Raw genomic sequence first — 18730 nt, forward strand, 5'->3', positions numbered from 1 at the left:
TGTGCCTCAGTTTCCTCATCTGTAAAATGGGGATTTAATACCTGTTCTCCCTCATTTATATTTTTTAATTACGAGCCCCTTGAGGGCCAGGACAGTGTAAATGCTTAACAGATACTACTACTAGTACTGTTCTACCTCCTCCTCAGACTGTGAGCCCCATGTGGGATGCAGACTATGTCCAAAATGATTATCTTGTATCTCCCCCAGTGCTTAGTGCAATGCATGGCATATAGTAAGCACTTGAATATTACAGGGAGCTTACAGTCTATTGGGGAGACAGACATTAAAACAAATTTCAGGTTGGGCAAGCAAACCAAGTATAAGGATATGTATGTAAGTGCTGTGCTGAGAGTGGGAGTACTTAAGTGCATAAGCAGTGGACTTTTCACAGTTGTGCTGCTTAGTTCCCAAACCATATTGCCAAGAGAGGAGCAGATTTCTCTGATAAAGATGGGTTGCACAATTGAAATGAACAGTTGCTTAGAAGTCCCAGTTTTGCAACTATTTTGCATTCAAATTTACTTACTCAGAAGCAAAACTGCGTGGTTCTTTAATTTTGTTCACAACATATGCCAACCGATAGAATGAGATGCTGCAGAACTAGCAGAACCGTAACTAGCCCTTTGCTTTCTGGAAATTGTTAATTTTAAAACAGGCAGTGTGAAAACAAGGCACAGAATAATTATTTGACTAGACTCAAATGACTGGCAACCCACCCACATATGGTCTTGTCAAAAATAAATCTCACACTTCCAAGATTGTAAATTAAGCAGTTGAAATTCCGAGAGAAGGACTCTTGTTTGGAAAAGTCAGAATTGTGGTTTTTGGTTTTTGAATTCTTTGCTTTGCAGATTTTCTGGAGTGTGACCAGAGGCAGCCCCAGGAGTGTGGGGGACTCAGGGCACTCAACTCCTTGTGGGGGGGAAAGGGGGGGGACCCAGTTTTGCATCATCTTAGTATGGCAGAAGGGAGTGAGGTGAAGAAATCAAGTGGTTTAATGAACCAGTATAGAACACAGGCCTTTGAGTCAGGAGGACCTGGGTTCTAATCCCAGCTTCACAATGTATCTGCTGTGTGACCTTGGGCAAGTAGCTTAACCTCTGTGTGCCTCAGTTACCTAATGTGTAAAATGGGGAATAAGGCTGTGAGCCCTATGTGGGACAGGGACTGTGTCTAACCTGACTAATTTGTATCTACCCCATTGCTTAGAAGAGTGCCTGGCATATGGTAAGCACTTAACCAATACCATTTAAAAACAAAACAAATCTCTAACTCTGCACCTTTTTTCTGCTCTCCTGAAATCACTGTGTTGTCACCTCTCCAGAGGACTGCAAATAGCCTAAACCTCAGACCCCATGCCCAAGGCAGAAGAGATGGGGTGCTCCCCATGACTTGGTGAGAGGGATGGGAAGGGCTGCTACTGTGCAGGATGACAGGAGGACTGAAGGATGAGTGGCCAGGCACCACTGACTCAGATATGAAACCACTCCTCACCCAAGATGAGCAGCTCTCCTAGGTCATTCCGGTCAGGAAGGAAGGAGCCCCTTACTATGGGGTTTGGAACAATTATTTCAATTTCCAATAACCTAAGGATGGCCCTGGGTGGGACTGCTTCTTCTTCCCCTAAGATCATTTTCAATTACAAACCATTAAAAATTTCATTTCAACTGCAACTAATCATTTGTACAAATATCCTGAAATACTTTTCAATAACAGAATTTCAACATATCCACCAGTTGACTCCCAAACCAGGAGACATTTATTTCCTTCAACATTCTATCTTAATAGCATACTGAAGGACACAACATGGCAGAGTAGATAGAGATAGGCCTGGGGATCATAAGGTCAAGGATTCTAATCCAGGCTCCACCACATGTCTGCTGTGTGACTTTGGGCAAGTCACTTCACTTCTCGGGGCCTCAGTTACCTCATCTGTAAAATGGGGATTGAGACTGTGATCACAATGTGGGACAGGGACTGTGTCCAACCTGATTTGCTTGTAACCACCTCAGTACTTAGTACAGTATTTGGCTCATATTAAGCGCTTAACAAATACTGCAATTATTATTATTATTAGGTACCTGCAAGGTGATGTGTGCTTTGATGGAAAGGCACAACCAATGGGTGAAAGAAACAGCAGAGAGAAAGAGTGAATTTCTAAGTCACGACACAAAAATGTCTGTCAAAGTTACATTCTAACTCTGGAATGCAAACAGTGCAATGCAAACAAGATTGTAAGGTTCAGAGCAGGGATCGTGTCTATCAATTCTACTGACTTATACTCTCCCAAGTGTTTAGTTCAGCCCACAGTAAGCGTTTAATAAATACCATTGACTGACTGTTTGAAAAAAACCCAATTTCACAGCTGGATTGAACGATACAATACATATGTCCTTGGAGCAAACATAATTTTGCAACCTACAAAGTTGTTCAAAATGGTAAAAAACCTGCAAACCTGGGAGGGAAAGATGATGAATTGTTTTCTCTGGCCCTATAAAAAGCATCTGCTTTATATTTCAACACATTCTCTGGGAACATGAAATATTTACAATCCACATTGTCGATAGTTTTCAAAAGACTTTGGAGAAGAGAAATGATACTCAGCTCCATCAATCAACCGATCATATTTATTGAGTGCTAAGCATTATGCCACATCCTTGAAATAGTACAGCAGAATTAAGACGCACATTCCCTACTCTCAAGGAGCTCATAATCTAATGAGGAAATGGACAAAAACTATTTACGAGTTGTGTGAGTAGAGGATAAGGACGGGAAGCAACTTAACTACATCAGGATAAACAGAACCACCTTACAAATGAAAATCCAAATGTGGGCCTGAGTGCTAGGGGAAGAAATTTAATAGGAATGCACATGTGCTAAGAGTGACTATTGGGTTGTATAAGGAGGGCAGTTTGAATTTTTGGGGGAAGGTTTCCTGAAGGAGGTAGGGTTTTAGGAAGACTCTGAAGCTAATGTGCTTTGATTCTACCCAAATTTACCTAGGTAGCGTTGGAGAGAAACTGGGGGAGAGGTAAGAGAAAGAGAATACTACTGAAACCTCACCTCCTCCAGGAGGCCTTCACAGACTGAGCCCTTTTCCTCTGCTCCTCCTCCCCTCCGCATCGCTCCCCCCACCAGCATTTGTGTATATATGTACATAATTATACTATTGATTTTATTAAAGATGTGTATATATCTAAAATTCTATTTATTTATATTGATGCTAGTGATGCCTGACTACTTGTTTTGTTGTCTGTTTCCCCCCTTCTAGACTGTAAACCCGTTGTTGGGTAGGGATTGTCTCTGTTTTTTGCCCAATTGTACTTTCCAAGTGCTTAGTACAGTGCTCTGCACGCAGTAAGTGCTCAATAAATACGATTGAATGAATGAATGAATATGGATGTGGCTTACGGCTTGTATGAGTGGCGTTGTAGTGCAGTTTTTGTGGTCAGAGCCACACTAGGGGAAGGAAGCCTGTTGTGGACAGGGATTATTTGTTGCTGAATTGTACTTTCCAAGCACTTAGTACAGTACTCTTCAAACACTAAGCACTCAATAAAAGCGAGTGAATGAATGAGAGCAGTGTAGTAGTTGGACCAATTTCACTATGGGAAGCAGCGTGGCTCAGTGGAAAGAGCATGGGCTTTGGAGTCAGAGGTCATGAGTTCGAATCCCAGCTCTGCTACTTGTCAGCTGTGTGACTGTGGGCAAGTCACTTCACTTCTCTGTGCCTCAGTTACCTCATCTGTAAAATGCAGATGAAGACTGTGAGCCCCACCTGGGACAACCTGATTCCCCTGTGTCTACCCCAGCGCTTAGAACAGTGCTCGGCACATAGTAAGCGCTTAAATACCAACATAAAAAAAAAACACAAAAAACTTATTGATTTTAGTGGAGAGACTATTTTCACCTCACTGAATCAGGCAGACTTGCCCAAGCAATGTCACTTCATTTCCTTCCATCTAATTGTTTTGCCTGTTTGGTACTTCTCATTAGTGGATCACCTGGTCCTCTTTGTGACTGACGCGACTGATTCAACAACAGGTCACCTTTAACAGATGGACGGACCACTGGGTTTTACCCTAGGGATCCAAGCCTTCTCCCAAATTTTCTAGTGATCTAATGAGGAGGTCATCAGGTAATTGTAGCACTTGTGAACTTCTTTTATACCCATTCTCAGCACTCTTATCTGTCTACTCAGTTGTACAATCTATTATTTGACTACTTCCGCAAATATTTTCTCGTTGGTCTCACACCATTAAGAGTGAAAGAGCCTAATAAAATGCACTGCATCAAGTGGGTGCTCAATAAACCCAGCTCCCACTATCACCACCATTACTACTGTCACTGGAGTGGAGAAGCCAGAACCATGGGATATTCTTACCTCCAGCCGAGACCTGGAAATCTGCAATCACATCTGAATTTGCCGACTTCTCAGAACTGCGCAGTCTTGAGGATAAAATTGCACATTGTCACAAGGGCCAAATTAGCCCGCCTACATTCTGCACAACTCTTTTACATTAAAAAGCTACTTAGATTTTGAAACTCAATTTGGGCAGGGGAGGAGGGAAGAATCAAAAGTTTCCATTTGTCAAGTGTTGATTTCACAGCTCCTTAAATAGCCCCCAGAGAACCAAAGTACTGTGTCTCAATTATATCCTGGCTGCAATCTGTTGCGTGGACCCAACTCTGGACTCCGAGTGCTGAAATGAGAGCACTGGGAAGACTAGCTGAAGCATGAAATTGCTTTAAAATGATGAAGTGGAGATATGTTTTTCTTCCTGATCAAATCATCTCTAAAAATACTGACAGCAGGTCTATAAAATGCTCCTGAAATCTAATCTGCAGCATTGTTTTTCATTCCTTTATCTGCCCTTCAGCACCTCACCTGGTAACACATATAGAATTATCTTTAAGTTGTTCTCAGACACTCATGCCCTGCTGGCAAGGAGGCAAAAACTTTATTTTTAAATGGAGAGGCAGAAAACCGGATACCATGGATTAAGTCTGCAGGGTTAATGCTGAAATGCCTGCTTATTTCCCAAAGTTTTGGGCCTTACAGTTTGCAATGTCATATCGCCCACTTTGGTAATGTGTTCTACAGGCAGTGGAGAAAAGGTGGGCCACCAGTGTCTACTGAACTCTATCAGTTTCTGGTCAACCCATGGAGTCTTAGGCCACACACAGCTCTTATTTTCCTTACAAGTAGCCGGCTTTCTGCCAGGTGGTGAATGATGCTGATGTCAGACCATTGCACAAACCTGAAATGCTCTTCTCTAGCCTTTTTGCCACAGCACATCTGTCCACCCCAATACCATTTTCTCCATGAATTTCCCCAGACTGACCCCATCCAACTTTGGTCACTTGGACAGACCAGCCAGCCCTTATATAGGCACATTCAGCTCTGTAAAATGCATGCATGCACACACACGAACACACACTTCTGTTTGTTCTGTATTAGCTCTTTCATGTTCCAAGTCTATGCCACTTGCACTTCTACTCTTCGGGTATGTTTATGCAAGGACTACATCTTCTCATTTCTATATAATTTCCTACAAACCTGAGTAAAGGACTTGGTATCCAGTGGGTGAGTTACAAAAACTGATACTGGTGATGACAACAATGTCGATAAAGATGCATATGCAGAGACTGACCACCCACCAGGGTGAACTGGATTAAACTGAGGGAAACAAAGTCAGATAGTCCCAACACAGTCCAGAACACTGGAAGCCCAGTAACCCTAATTTGTAATCACTTAATTCTATGGCATCTTGATTATTCCTTTAATTGAAGTAAATTAATGCAATTGACTAAAAAGTCCTGTAATTAACATCTCCCTTTATGCCTTTAAATGATCTGTAAAATGGGAGTAGAAGCTGCTAGGTTTCAGTCATTCTATGAGTAGCTAATTGATGATGTACTTAAAAGATAAATCTCATTATGGTTCAATCCTCAATCTCCTTCGGCACTGATAGTCACTTAGATCCATGAAAGTTCCAACTTTAATAGAATAACACATTATTTTTACATCTTACTTTGACCATATTTCCTTTCTCTCGGGATCCTGCACAAACTTCTTCATTGGCCTAGTGAAAAGTGCAAGGACCTGGGTTCTAATCCCACCTCTATCACACATCTGCTGTGTGATCTTAGACAAGTCACTTAACTTCTCGGGTCCTCAGTTTCCTTATCTGTAAAATGAGAATAATACCTGTTCTCTCTCTTCCCACTCACCTTGAGCCCCATGTGGGATAGCAAGTACGTCTGATCTGATTATCCTGTGTCTAATCCCATGTTTAACACATGAGCACTTAAATGCCAAAGTTAAAATTATTCATTCAGTGGTAATTATTATGTGTCCATTGTGTGCACAGCACTGTACTAAGTGATGGGGATTTCCCTCAAAAGGATAATTAAAGGATAATTAGACACGGTCCCTACTCAGATTATCTAAAGAGCAAAGAAGAGGAAAATAAAAAACTCTCCAGTTCTGACTGTGGAGAGCCTATTGGTCAGGCTCGGACAGGGACCCAATAGTGAGGTGGGGTTGGTTATTTGGAACTGTCCCTGTGCTTTCAGACTGGTCTATGGAGCTTTCCCACCTCCCCCGAGAGGTTCTGCTTGGAATTGGAAACCAGTCCTGATCAGATCTCCCAGGGGCACCACCAAGCTAGAGTAGGCCCCAGAGATGTGAGGGGTCAGAGCACCCCTGGAGCAGCAAAGGGTTCTTGGCAACAGCTCTCTCTCACTTCGAATAGGTCAGCATTCATAAATAGTTTACGCTCATCAATAATTTAAAACCAAATGTAGTTTGGTGTTATTCAATTACAGCAGAACCACTTAATGGCCTATCACCCTAAATTGACTGATTTGAGGGGTATCTCCTATCTAGATGAAACAAGTTCCTCTGGGGATAGAGCCATGGGAGAAGAGCTGTCACTTTCCTGAGGAAAAAAAAAGTCTTCCCTCTCCATGTTAATTATTGTGGCCTGAAAACGATATGGTAAATAGACCAATAGGAGGATATATTTTAGCTCACTTTACCACTGGCTACTCAGTTCCCGCTGTGGCATATCTTACACTTTTTTGCTACCAATTACTAAAGTGTCTTTCTTTCTCCTGCTAGATATAAACTCCCTCAGATCTACTACTCTCCCAAGGGCTTAATACAGTGCCCTACACAGAGTAAGTGCTCAATAAATATTGTTTAACTGAACCCAAAAAAAGGAAGGGTATTCCTAATCTCTCTCTGAAGCTAAGGGTAGTCTAAGCATTTACAAAAGAGACAACTTGCTTACTGGAGTATGTGCCACTGGAGCCTGCCCTTCCCAGAAGGGGATTCCATTCTGAGGCTAATATGGCTCTCTTTCTGAACACCTCAGTCCCTGGATCAATGGATCTGCTGTAGAGAAACAAAAGGCAGCAGCAGGGATCATTTATCATCCAATATCCTTGCTATACTCTGCTCAGTAAGTGTAGAAAAAGACTCAGTTAATATACTTTGGATTTTTCAGGAAAGCGTCTCATCATTCAGGATTTTGACAAATTACTCTTGTCTTATAATTTTACAATAATATGAATCAGAAGAAAAACTCTGGAAAATAATGCCCCCTACAATCTTCCATCAAGTCCTTCTAAATTACAACATTAGGAAATAATTAAAAGGACTCTCTCCAGTAGTTTTTTAATAGTTTATATTTTTTGAGTTTCTAATTTAATACAGTAAAGATGTTTAAAAACATGTTGTCTTAGTTGAGTTCTGACTCATTTGTCAAATCTTGCTTTCTGTGCATACTGAACAGAGATGGAATTGCAAAGCAGCTATAGTTTATCAAATTCCGTTTCTACAGAAGACACTCATTTCAAATCATTTTTCAAAACCAATTGTTACCTAGTATGCTGATTTCACTACTATCTAACCTCTCCCTAAGTTCTGCCACTTTGGCCCATTGCCTTGACTCTGCTGTTTTCACTCTCAACAGAGCAATTGAAGCTGCTCATTTCAGGTAGCTTTTAATGGACCGGCCCTCAATACCCAAGGACATGAGCCTTGAAAATGTGGTTGTGAATGGCTGTATCGTGGAGGTCATTTTCCCTTGGACTTAGATGTTACAAATTAGGACTCACTCCAGAGCCTCTGGAAAAGTAAAATGAAATTTCTTTATGTGCTAATATACTTGATGATAAATGTGATAAAACACTAAAAAAAAGTTGGTATTTGTTAAGCGCTTACTATGTGCAGAGCACTGTTCTAAGCACTGGGGTAGAAACAGGGGAATCAGGTTGTCCCACGTGGGGCTCACAGTCTTCATCCCCATTTTACAGATGAGGGAACTGAGGCACAGAGAAGTTAAGTGACTTGCCTACAGTCACACAACTGACAAGTGGCAGAGCTGGGATTCGAACTCATGACCTCTGACTCCAAAGCCCATGCTCTTTCCACTGAGCCACGCTGCTTCTGTTCAATTTATATTTAGGTGTGTCAAAGAATGGGAAGTAATGTGGCCTATTGGATAGAGCATGAGCCTGGAAGTCAGAAGAAGCTGGGTTCTAACCCCAGCTCTGCCACTTGTCTGCTTTGTGACCCTGGGAAAATCACTCCACATCTCTGCGCCTTACTTATCTCACCTGTAAAATGGGGATTAAGACTTCGAGCCCCATGCAGGACTTGCATTGTGTCCAACCTCATTAATTTGTATCTATCTCAGCACTTAGTACAGCGCCTGACACAGAGTAAGTGCTTAACAAATCCCATTTAAAAAAAAAAGTGATATCACACAATTATATGAGTTATAAGTATTGTAAGCACTACAGCCCTTAAATTCACAGTCTTATTCCCAGTTGCTTCCCCTTTCTGTAATTTATTTTAATGTCTGTCTCCCCAACTAGATTGTAAGCTCCTGAAGGGATCATGTGTCTACCTACTCTACTCTACTCTCCCAAGCATTTAGTACAGTGCTCAGCACACAGTGCATACTCAATACCAATGACTAATTAGAATGCTCTGCACACCATAGGTACTTTATTCCTTGAGGAATTCCATCAGTGCCATGAGTCATGCCCAATATCAAATGTTAAATGAGAAACAGGATCACAATGAAGGTCTGAAACGAAATGAAATGAGTCTCCTGGAATTGAGGCTATGTTCACCTGAACAGAGCTACCCCGGGGTGGGATATGTGAGAAGAAAGACAGCAGGATACCCAACAGCTGCAGTATGCTGAGCTAAAATTGGGAAACCAAAAAACAACAACAGAGAAAAACTTTTAAGGACACTGTAAAACAAATCCTCAGACAATGCTGCATCTCAATTGAAAACCATTAGGCTATTGCTGAAGATAGACTTACATGGCACAGTGCTCTCAAGAAAAGGAACAGCTCTTTTTGAGCAAGAGCTGTGTTAGGAATGAGAAATATGGAGGCAAAGAAAAACACAGTGCAAACATCACATGTGACAACACAAGGAATGACTTTTTTTGAATGCACAATATTGCCAGCAGTGGGGGCCCCAAATTGGCCCTTTCAGTCATACATGCACTCAGTCAGTCAATGGTATTTATTGAGCACTGTGTACAGAACACTGTATTAGTGCTTGGGAGACAACACTAGAAAGGCATTAATAATCACGATCCCTGCCATCAGGGAGCTTACAGTCTAGGTGTATATTGCAGTCAGTGGAGTTGTAACAAGGATAACTTATAGGTGCTCTATAAACACAATCACTACTGTTAGGATCCAGGGGTGGCTTTGTAGTGGCAGGGCCAGGGGCTAGGAGTATAGAATATAGTCACACAGGGATCTGTGGGAACAGGACCCATCCATCCTAAGATTGGCAGTGGAAGCATATGGGTGGGGAGGGGCTTGGGTGAAGGGGCAGGGTGAGCAACAGCAAGGGAGGCTCAGCAGAGCTGGCAACAATTACAAGACTCCCTGGCCCCCATCCCAGGGCCAGCAGCAAATTCTCTGCATCCTACCTTCCTTAACTTTGGGCTTGGAATTGCCACCACACCTTTCAGAGAGTCGCTGATCTAGGCCTTGAAGCTGCCTAGTCTTTCTCTTGAGGTGAGAGAACGAACAGTGTGAAATGGATCTGGTATCATTCCAAGTGGTTTATCCATGGTCAATTCTCAAGTGCCAAATTGGTTTCAAATCTACTCTAACGTGACAGAATACTTGCAGGCCTTCCTGAGAAGACTTGGGATGGTATTCCATCACATCCCAGCCCTCTTCTGAGCACTGGCCCTCAAAAGGTAAGCAGAGACTGGCCTCACCCTACCCCTATGTAAACCTACCATGGGTGAAGAAGGGAGAAAGAAGAATTGGCTGAATATGCTTGAAGTGCTTCAAAGTGGCACACCAATAATAACAAGAATGGTATTTAATCAGCATCTATCCTGGCTGTTAATCAGATCAGCCACAATCCCTGCCCCACATGAGGCTCACAGTCTAAGAGGAATGGAAAACTGATAATCAATCCACTTAATGCACATATTCATTCTATTGCTTCAACCTTCAATCACTAAAATCTGCCCTTTCCTTTCCACCCAAACTGCCACAGTGTAGTTTCTATTGGATGTGGAGGTGGATGGGTAGCCACTGGAGATTCCTGAGGAGTGGGGAAACATGGGTGGGATGTTTTTGTAGAAAAATGATCTGGGCAGCAGAGTGAAGTATGGATTGGAGTGGGGAGAGACAGGAGGCAAGGAATGTCTCTCAACTTTGTTTTATTGTTCTCTCTGAGGTGCTTAGTACAATGCTCTGCACACAGTAAACACTCAGACAATATGATTTGCTTAATCCCCATTTTGCCGATGAAAAAACTGCTGTAAGGTCACAGTAGGCAAGTGTTGGACCCAGAACTATAATCCGGACTTCCTGATTTTGAAGCTCTACATTCTTTTCCACTAAATCACACTGCTTCCTCCTAAATGATGGATTTGTGTGCACCAGTTCAAATAACCTCAATGGGCAGATAATAACTGTAATACCCTGGCCAAGGGATGAAACCCACCAGCTCTCCCAGCTCCTGCCTATTGCCCAAGGGATTAACAAACTGTATAATGGTAGGAGGCCAGAGGAGGAAAAAAACCTGAATAATAAGGTCCTAATAATGAGCTGATCAAGGAACTGTTGTTAGTGTAAGATTTCCTTTAGAATAACACCAGTGGAGCTGAAATTAATGCACCAATTAAGGCTACTCTGGTACTTTACTCCAGTGACCAAGGTAAAAAAAAAAAACCAAACAAAAAAAACCCAAGTCCCAACTGCAGAAAATATTGAATCCCCATCTTTATTTAATTGGAAAGGATTTTCTTGGCATTCTCTGGTTTATTTTGCCATGCTGATCTAAAGGATTTTTTAAATTAAAAAATAGATTAATCAAATATGAAATGTTCCTATAATGAAACATTTAATAGTTTACAGTGCTATTTCTGGCAAGGAATGAAACAATTCTATTTGCATAAAATGAAAATTGAATTTTTACGAATTCTTTTACTATAGGGAACCTAGCTGTTTTAACCCAATTTGAACATTTAATACATTTCAAATGAGATCCATTGCACCAACTGTTACTCTTCAATTTTGGATAGGATCCAAAGGTTTCTTAGATTTAGCTCTAAAACAAGATCTTTTAAATTAATTTCCTTTTTGCAATTAGCTGATTGAATGATTCCAAAATTCAGACCCTATCCCTTCAGGCACCTTGTTTTCAGATTAAAAGGCTCTGTTTCACTCCTCACAACTATCCATATCATCCTTTTTCCAATCTCATATGCACAAACTGAGTTAAACACAGATCATGCATGAGCTTTAATTCTAGCTCTGCTGTTTGACCTTGAGCAAACTACTCAACCTCTCTGTGTCTTAGTTTCTTGTCTATTATATAGATATCACAATTCCAATATATTTTCCAGGAGGTTCCTAAGAAATCATAAAGAAATAAATAATCATGTCAGCAGATGTTCTTCTGTATTTCATGCTTCTAAGAGGAGAACAGAAATGATACATGCTATAGTAACTGAATCTAAGTTTTGCAACCAGTTGGAATCAAATTATGTGGTTGACCGGTGAAGCACAAATGAATGCATGGCCAAATCCTGTGGGCTGAACCCTATGACTCTGGTACATTAATTAGTTATCTCCAATTCCCCATATGTACATCTAGTTACACTTACCAATTGTTTACTTAGCTCACTTCACTAAACTCACTGAGCTCAATATTTTCACGTACACTGGTGGAGTTGTCCTCCCACTCCCTTCTGCATCGCCCTGACTTGTTCCCTTTGCTCTTCCCAACCCCAAAGCACTTACATACATATCTGTAATTTTATTTATTTGTATTGATGACTGTCTCCCCCATTCAATACTGTGAGCTCATTGTGGGAAGGGAATGTCACTGTTTATTGCTGTATTGTACTTTCCCCAAGCACTTAGTACAGTGCTCTGCACCTAGTAAGCACTCAATAAATACAATTGAATGAATGAATGAAGATGACACTGCCAAAGGTGAGACTGGATCCTTGTGTTTTGCCATCTGAGAGAGACTTTCTTGTAGACTTGCAACTTTATACATAAAAACTTCTTAGATAGTGAGACCCTTGAGGCACAGGGACCGTGTCTAATTCCGACCTATGTATTCTCTCCCGGTGCTTAGGACAGTGCTCTGCACAGAGTAAGCAGTTAATAAATAAATACTACTCTTACTCAAATTAAGTGCTGCCCCTTTTCTGGCCCCCTGAGATTCAGATAAGCATCAGCCAGAAGGCAAAGATTAAGAGGAGAAAGATCTGCCCTACCACTAGCAGGATATGCGCTTGAGTTGATTTTGCAGTAGTGGTGGTGACTTGTGCTTAGCCATCCACCCTTTCTTAGTGGGGTGGTCCCCTGTGCTCAGCCACATACCCTGCAGGATGGCTGGTTGGTGGTGTTTGTGGCACCAGAACAGAGCAACTCTGAAACCTTAACAAGTAGATTATAATTACAACGGTATTTGTTAAGTGCTTACTATGTGCAAAGCACTGTTCTAAATGCTGGGGGATACAAGGTGATCAGGTTGTCCCACGTGGGGCTCACAATCAATCCCCATTTTACAGATGAGCTAACTGAGACACAGAGAAGTTAAGTGACTTGCCCAAAGTTACACAGCTGACAAGTGGCGGAGCTGGAATTAGAACCCATGACCTCTGACTCTCAAGACCAGGCTCTTTCCACTGAGCTATGTTGCTTCTCTATAATAATAATTAAGGTACTTGTTAAGCACTTACTCCATGCCAAGCACTGTTCTAAGCACTAGGGTAAATGCAAGTTAATCAGGTTGGCCACAGTCCTGTCCCACATTGGGCTCACACTCAATCTCCATTTTTTACAGATGAGGCAACTGAGGCAGAGAGAATTTAAGTGACTTGCCCAATGTCACACAGCAGATAAGTGGTGGAGCTGGGATTAGAAGTCATGACCTTCTGACTCCCAGGCCCCTGCTCTATCCACTAAGCCTTGAGATGACACTGTGTCCTCACCTACTCAGTAAGCCATCACTGCTTATAATACTTAATTGGCATCTTAAAGCATTGAGGAGGTCTTTCCCACATTATTGTGAAAACTAAACTAAAGGTAATAGAAAGGCACAAAGAGCTACCCTGAGCAAGAGCAAAAAAAAAAATGCTAAGCTGTACCTCAGAAACCTAGTTAACATTAATCATCTCCCAAACTGTTCCAGTACAATCTGCCTTCAACATCCCACAAGCATCAAAGGGATAATAAATCATTTTGTTCCAAAGGATTCTTCTCCAGTGTGCACCCCACTGTTAATAAAAGCAGGGTCAGCTTACTTTCCAGTGCAACTTAATTTTTTTAAAAAAATTATAAATTGTCAGCTCCTCTCTAGACTGTAAACTCCTTATGGGCTGAGAATATATCTCCCAACTCTACTGTACTGTACTCTCCCAAGCACTTAAAACAGTACTCTGCACACAGCAAGTGCTCAATAAATATCATTAACTGATTGATATTGTTTCAATTAAACAAAACAGATCAAAGCTAGTAATGCAACTACTTGGATAGCAAGGTAACACACCAGAACAGTTTATTCTTCAGGGAAAGAAAAGAACTACAAGACCTTTGCATAAGACTGCCAAACAGAATGCTTAGCGTTAGCATACGGGCCACACTATGAAAAATCAATGCATTTTGGAAAATGAACTCTGCTGGTATTTATTCAGAGGGAGAGTGCTATGGCCTATTTATTTCTAAGGTAGCATTTTTCCTTTGCAGTCAGAATTCCTGTATGTCAATAGACAAAACAGGTCCCCTTACTTTTCTGTGAAACGCAAGCCCATTACATCCCTTCAAAATTTGATGAAGTAGCCAGTAAGGCTCACACTACAGCTGGATTTTGACATCATGATTTACCTCTGGGAAACCACAGTTGATTGAGCTCCCCTTCTCATCTGTTAACACCATGCGGGATGGGGGCTGTGTCCAATCCGAATATCTTGTACATACCCCAATATTTAGTTGAGTGCATAGTAAGTACTTCACAAATACCACCATCATTAGGAGTAGTTTTGAGACAACTGAGAAACAGGAATAGCATAACCAGCTTTCAGAAAATAGCTTTATTCAGAGCCAGCTGAAAAGAGTATGGGACTTACTACTTTGGAGGAGCATGGGGTAGTATTTAACCACTGAAGAAATTATTGGAGTATGTCATGAAGGGTTGCAGAATCTATCATTTAACTTGATATTAACCCCACTATCAGACCCACAGCAGCACTAATGCACATATCCGTAATTTATTTTTTATCTCCATTGTCTGTGCCCCCCTCTAGACTCTAAGTACCTTGTTGCAGGGAACCTACCTACCTACTCCATTGTATTGTACTCTCCCAAGTACTTAAGAGTACTCTGTAAACAGTAAACATTCAATAAATTCCACTGGAAAGATATGCAGGGCCCAGGAAAAGAGGGGAGGAAGTTGAAGGGATTGAAATTTGGAGAACATTTTGAGTGGCTACTGCCTCCTAACTTGTAAAAGGGACTGCCCACAAACCACAAACTTTGAAAATTTTGATCATGTTTTAAAGCATTTGATAATGCATTTTTTAAAACATGAAATTTATGTAGTCTGTCAATTTAACAGCATTTGGAATTCAATAGAAAAAGGAAATAGAAATGCTCATCTGAAAATAACTCAGATTTTATTTATGATGTTAGTTTTACAAGAGTGTTTCTATATTTTTAATGATAATTGTGGTATTTGGTAAGTACTTACTACATGTCAAGCACTGTATTAAGGGCTGGGATAAATATGAGGTAATCAGGTCAGACAGTCTCTGTCCCACATGAGGCTCACCATTTAGGCGCAAAGGAGACCAGGTACTGGGCCCCCATTTTATGGATGAAAAATTAAGTTAAACGACTTGCCCAAGGTCACATAGGAAGCAAGCAGCAAAGCTGGTATTAGAAGCCAGGTCCTCTGATTTCTGTGGCAATGCTCTTTCCACTAGATCATGCTTCCTCTCAGCAGGCCATGCTAGCCTGGAGAAATGACTACAAATTTTTAAGAAATTTAAACTGGTGAATAACTTCCAAAGGCAGTATTATCCTGAGCCTTAGTTATGACTTTGACAGTGCATTGTAATTTTCAGATTTTTTTAAATAAAACACACCAGATTTTACATAGCTATAATGAAGATAAAAGACCTTTGATATGTGATGAAGCAATGTTCCTTTACTAAAATTGCTTTGGAGAAGAAGTCTAGTCTAGTGGAAAGAGGACAACCCTGAGAATCAGAGAACCTGGGTTCCAATCCCTATTTTGCCACTTGCCTTCTGTGTGACCATGCTCAAATCACTTAATTTTCTGTGCCTCAGTGTCTTCATCTATAAAATGGAGATTAACTATCTGTTCTCCCTCCTAATAATAATGTTAATAATGTTGGTATTTGTTAAGCGCTTACTATGTGCAGAGCACTGTTCTAAGCGCTGGGGTAAACACAGGGGAATCAGGTTGTCCCACGTGGGGCTCACAGTCTTAATCCCCATTTTACAGATGAGGGAACTGAGGCACAGAGAAGTGAAGTGACTTGCCCACAGTCACACAGCCGACAAGTGGCAGAGCTGGGATTCGAACTCATGAGCCCTGACTCCAAAGCCCATGCTCTTTCCACTGCGCCACGCTCCTATTTGGCCTGTGAACTCCATGTGGGACAGGGACTGTGCTTATCCTGAATTTGCATCTCCAGGGCTTAAGAAAGTGCTTGGAACATAGTAAGCACTTAACAAATACCACCATTCATAACTGCTACATCAAAGGGGGCATAGCTCTTTCACAGACTGTGTTTGCATTTTCTTTTTTGTGTGCAAAAATCCACTGAGCATTCTGGAAACACATTCTTTCATAATTTGGAGGCTGAAACTACTTAGGTTTCAATGTGTTGGATATGGAACTAATTTTGAATATCCCTAACTTTCATACAGATCTTCAGGAATCTTAAAGAATTGTATGCCATTTCAATTTGATTTGTGGTCATGAACAGACCCTCTCTTTATAATAACTACAAAATAGATTCCATATATTACTTTCATCTTAGAGTAATTATAACGGTTTACCATTTATAGAACACATCCTTTAGGAATCCATGAGTCACAATTCATGCCAATCACTGTTTATTTGGAGTTCTGCTCTGAAAATAAAAGGTTCTGTTCACCAGCTCAGCGAAAATGAAAATTAAATGAAATGACACATCAAAAGAAGATAAAAGTGAAGAACCTCCATAGGCCAAAAACTTTCATAAAGGATGAATTGTAAAACTTTCCAAAGACTTACTGTCTTTGAGAAAATGAAAAATACTGAATACTTTTCCAGGAAGTCAGTTCAAATTTGAACTGGTGTGAGAGAATTTTGCCCAAGGGTTTGTGAATTCCATATACCAATGATTTTGTGTTGGAGTAGCACTGTCTATGTACCAGACAGAAGTGACCACCAGGTTTCAGATCATAACAAAAGCTTCTTTCTTGAAGAGAACCAGCCTCTTTGGCTGTCATTTTTGGGGGAGACCTAGTGATCTGAGAGTTAAATTTCTATTCTAAAATGATGTGCGGAGCAGAAGCGATGTCTGTCTTTTGCCTCACTTCTAAATATAGAAAACACAAAAAAATTCCATTCGTTCTGGCTGTATTTTGAAATCATCCTGAGTTTTATCACTTATCTTGTCAATCTATTTCTGCTTTTCCTAAGGTGTCTTAATATTGGTATTTCAGTACATGAAGGGTGAGTTATTGGTCTATAACGAGGATGATCAAAGAGAGAGAAAAGTGCTGAATCTGCTGGCATATCTACAGGACCTGTGCTGCAGCTCTCTCTGGCACCTTTGCAAGGGTCCCGTGCGCATCTTTCTAGCCCCAGGTCCACCGTAAATAACTAGAGAGGAGAGGAGAGCGGCCCTATCAGTAGAGAGGAGAGGAGAGCGGCCCTATCAGAATAGTCATGAGGGGTGAGTCAGAGAAAATAATGAGGGGGCAGTGAATGGAAAGGCAAGGGAGCTTCCGCTCTTCAGAGTCCCCCTGTTTCTTCCTCCCCCAGAACTCCCCAGACCTTTCTACCCAAGAGAAATAAAAGTGACCCAGCAATGGGAGAGAAGCTGGGTTTCTGAGATTCAGTGCTGGGCAGGACTCCTCTGAAATATTCCCAGTTGAGCGAGTATCTACCCTGGTTTTAAAGACCTCCAGGAGACCAAGTAGACACTGCTTTACTATATCACTCATTAACAAAAAGGAAGAATCACAGGATCTGGGGTTATCGTACCTAACTCTTGAAAAAACACAGTGCTTAAATATCATTAATGACTTTTTTTTTTTTACAAATCCTATCAACTGCTTTTTTTCTCAACATGACACTCACCACATAATTTATTCAAATTCCATCTTAAAATCAGAGCTCTTCATCCTTTCTACTGATGATGATGAAGGTGGTATTTGTTAGACAATGGCTATGTGCCCAAGCACTGTGCTAAGCACCGGGGTGGGTACAAGATAATTCTACTGGACCAGGCTGACTGGACACAGTACATAAGGGAGGGAGAGCAGGAATTTTATCCCCACTTTACAGATGGGGAAACTGAGGCACAGAAAAGTTTATGTGATTTGTTCAAAGTCACTTGGCATACAAGTGGTAGAGCTGGGATTAGAACCCAGGTCCTCTGACTCCCAGACCCCTGCTCTTTCCATTAGGCCATGCTGCCTTCGTTTTTAACAAAACAAAGTTGATAATTACTTCCTTGATCAACCCTGTGAAATTTCACAACATGCAACATCAAGGAAAGAAAAACAAGAGAAGCTGGTGAATTTACATAGGTAATTTATTACATTTAAATTTATGACCCCTGTGAGCTCCACCATAAACTTCAGATTATGTCAAATCTCCAAAGCACAGTCTTCTTTCACTTCATCATCCAGATTGTCTGTTAAATGCCCCCAACTAGACCCCATCTACCTGCCACCTTTCTGTTTTCTGCTGCTCTTGGAGCTACGTAATGCTCCACTGTCTAGGAGAAAAGGTCAGATAGCTTTTCTGACTGCAGACTCCCTGAACCTTTAACCACACAGGCTGCCCGGAAAATCTGTTGATGGAAGTCAGCACAATAACCCTAAAATGAAAACACCAGCAGGCCCTCGAGGTGGCAGCCAAATGCAGCAACATTTGAATTTAGATGTATGTGGTTGTCACTGC

General features: G+C 41.2%; 1 protein-coding gene across 1 annotated transcript in view; it reads right to left on the reverse strand.

Moving 5' to 3' along the window:
- HS6ST2 (heparan sulfate 6-O-sulfotransferase 2) overlaps positions 1-18730 on the reverse strand; it is a 323440-nt gene that overhangs the window by 170715 nt on the left and 133995 nt on the right. The gene's annotated exons all lie outside the window — the stretch shown is intronic.

The sequence above is a fragment of the Ornithorhynchus anatinus genome, chromosome 6 (genome assembly GCF_004115215.2).
Source record: "Ornithorhynchus anatinus isolate Pmale09 chromosome 6, mOrnAna1.pri.v4, whole genome shotgun sequence".
Taxonomy (NCBI): domain Eukaryota; kingdom Metazoa; phylum Chordata; class Mammalia; order Monotremata; family Ornithorhynchidae; genus Ornithorhynchus; species Ornithorhynchus anatinus.